General features: G+C 38.7%; 1 long non-coding RNA gene across 1 annotated transcript; it reads left to right on the top strand.

Moving 5' to 3' along the window:
* The first annotated feature begins 752 nt into the window (after window positions 1–752).
* On the top strand, window positions 753–3,121 carry LOC137502949 (uncharacterized). The gene is made up of 3 exons (XR_011018944.1): window positions 753–814; window positions 903–966; window positions 2,863–3,121. It is a non-coding gene; the product is annotated as an uncharacterized lncRNA (long non-coding RNA).
* Window positions 3,122–3,411: the final 290 nt, after the last annotated feature.

The raw sequence follows: 3,411 nt of genomic DNA, 5'->3' as shown, positions 1-3,411 counted from the left end.
TGCTAGGTGAGGGACCTGCGTGATCGTCATTGCATGATCTAACTGGATGCCCTTCCCGACGGTATAAGTTGCCAGGATTTGAATCGCGTACCCCGACTAGAAGAAGCCTGCACATAGCTTAACGCCTCCATCCGACAAATGAATCACCCTGAACATTCTTCAATCATTCTCGCTAGTTCGGAAGATAGCGGGTTCGAACTGGAAGCCGCAAATGCTAGGTGAGGGACCTGCGTGATCGTCATTGCATGATCTAGCTGGATGCCCTTCCCGACGGTATAAGTTGCCAGGATTTGAATCGCGTACCCCGACTAGAAGAAGCCTGCACATAGCTTAACGCCTCCATCCGACAAATGAATCACCCTCAACACTCTTCAATCATTCTCACTACTTCGAGGGATAGCGGGTTCGAACTAGAAGCCGTAAATGCTAGGCGAGGGGGCCCTGCGCGATCGTCATTACATGATCTAGCTCTAGCTCAATACCTACAGGTAAGGAATACCGCGTATGTACCCTCGAGAAGTCGAGGATCACACGCTAACTTTCCAAGGCTCGAACTCTTAAATTCTGACACCTCGGCATCAACAGGAGGTTCGAATACGTCAGCTTGCAGGACTACAGGAGTGCTCTTGTTGCATAAACACTTCGTTCTGACTGTACTGCAGTTGTCAGCGATTTTCACATCTGCTTGGTGATAAGGAGCATATTTACTCGCTACTGTCTGCGCGAAGTGCTCCTCACAGTTCTCTGTATGCGTTTACTACATGCACACATCTCCCGTCTGCAGTGAATATTATTCTTCAGCCTTTATCTTAAGGTAAGCTAGAACTGTTAGTTACTTTTTTATTTGCAAAGCAACTTCTACGCTAGACATCTACATTCATATATGTTTGTTCTTTTTTTAGGTACCGTTCGAAAGTATGCAATTTTATTTATCCGAGTAACAGCCTGCAGCGCGAAGATTTTAAGGTATGTCTGACCTCTATTCGTTGAAACTTGGTTTCTTCTAAAACATCGTAACTTTAGTCTATTGATAAATAGTTGTTCTCTTTAATCCTCACGCTATAGACGAGGTGCGTACATAGCTATGTCTGCCCTCAACGGGCTGAAACTTGGTTTCTTCTGTAACTTTAAGCTAATCATAAATAGTTGTTCTCTTTAATCTACATACTATAGACGTGGTATAATTTCAAACACGCACACATAGCTATGCCCGTCCTCAACAGGCTTAAACTTGGTTTCTTCCGAACATCGTAACTTTAGTCTATTGATAAATAGTTGTTCTCTTTAATCTACATACTATAGACGTAGTATAATTTCAAACACGCACACATAGCTATGTCTGCCCTCAACAGGTTGAAAGTTGGTTTCTTCCGAACATCGTAACTTTAGTCTATTGATAAATAGTTGTTCTCTTTAATCCTCACGCTATAGACGAGGTGCGTACATAGCTATGTCTGCCCTCAACGGGCTGAAACTTGGTTTCTTCTGTAACTTTAAGCTAATCATAAATAGTTGTTCTCTTTAATCTACATACTATAGACGTGGTATAATTTCAAACACGCACACATAGCTATGTCCGTCCTCAACAGGTTTAAACTTGGTTTCTTCCGAACATCGTAACTTTAGTCTATTGATAAATAGTTGTTCTCTTTAATCTACATACTATAGACATAGTATAATTTCAAACACGCACACATAGCTATGTCTGCCCTCAACAGGTTGAAAGTTGGTTTCTTCCGTAACTTTAAGCTAATCATAAATAGTTGTTCTCTTTAATCAACATACTATAGACGTGGTATAATTTCAAACACGTACACATAGCTATGTCTGCCCTCAACGGGCTGAAACTTGGTTTCTTCTGTAACTTTAAGCTAATCATAAATAGTTGTTCTCTTTAATCTACATACTATAGACGTGGTATAATTTCAAACACGCACACATAGTTATGTCCGTCCTCAACAGGCTTAAACTTGGTTTCTTCCGAACATCGTAACTTTAGTCTATTGATAAATAGTTGTTCTCTTTAATCTACATACTATAGACGTAGTATAATTTCAAACACGCACACATAGCTATGTCTGCCCTCAACAGGTTGAAACTTGGTTTCTTCTGTAACTTTAAGCTAATCATAAATAGTTGTTCTCTTTAATCTACATACTATAGACGAGGTATAATTTCAAACACGCACACGTAGCTATGTCTGTCCTCAACAGGCTGAAACTTGGTTTCTTCCGTAACTTTAAGCAATTGATAAATAGTTGTTCTCTTCAAGCCTCATACTGTACACGTGGTATAATTTCAAACACACGCACATAGCTATATCTATCCTCAACGGGCTGAAACTTGGTTTCTTCCGAGCATCGCGAATTTAGTCTATTGATAAATAGTTGCTCTCTTTAATCTTACATGCTGGTTAATCGTTAGTAATTAAATTTTCGTTTTTTCTTTGTGACTAGAGGAAAGGATATTGAGTTACTATATTTTTTAACAACAAGAGTGCTTCGACTTTGTTAGGTATAGAACATTTATCGCTTTCTGTTTGCTTTTAAAAACTCACGACCATGTCTGACCTTAATCAGCTGAAACTCCCAGCATCGCGAATTTAGTCTAATCTCTATTGATGAATAGTTGCTCTCTTTAATCTTACATGCTGGCCTTAATAGGCTGAAACTTGGTTTCTTCTACACGTTGCAACTCTAGGCTAGGTGACTTGTCCTTTCGATATCCTATTATCACATTTGCTTTTACGCTAGGCAGTAAAGGTCTTTAGCTGGGTTACCTGTTAACAAATTAACTTACTTTTCTACATCCTATCATCACAAGTACTTCCACGCTACATCTATATATTTTCGTTCTTTTTAGGCATATCGACATCTCAAGAAGTAGATGATTATACTGTTGCAATGTCCGATGTGAAGATCTAAGAAGGAATAAATACACCAGGTAAATGCTGGGGCTGTACCTTCATTAAGACCACGACTACTTCCTTCCTACTCCTAGCCCTTACATGTCCTATCGTCACCATAAGACCTATCTGTGTAGGTGCGACGTAAAGTCAATGCACATCGACATCTCAAGAAGTAGATGATTATACTATTGCAATGTCCGATGTGAAGATCTAAGAAGGAATAAATAATATAAAAATAAATAATGTAGAATTAACATATTCTTTTATTTTAGTTTAGGTATTACATTCTCCTCCTCCTCCTCCTACTCCTTCCTTTCGAAGAAGAAATAAGAGTAGGTGTTGATTAAATTTGAAAGTATGTTATTGTCTAGCTTATGTTCAGAAGAGAATTTTTTTTTCTAAACAGTGTTTGATTACAATGCAGTGTTCTTCGACATCGCACTATAAACAGTAGTATGTTTTCAAGTCTAAACCTAATTTTTTTCTTAGAACAAAGGTATACC

Source organism: Anabrus simplex, chromosome 13, assembly GCF_040414725.1.
Source record: "Anabrus simplex isolate iqAnaSimp1 chromosome 13, ASM4041472v1, whole genome shotgun sequence".
NCBI lineage: Eukaryota > Metazoa > Arthropoda > Insecta > Orthoptera > Tettigoniidae > Anabrus > Anabrus simplex.
This window is presented reverse-complemented; position numbering and strand designations above follow the sequence as displayed.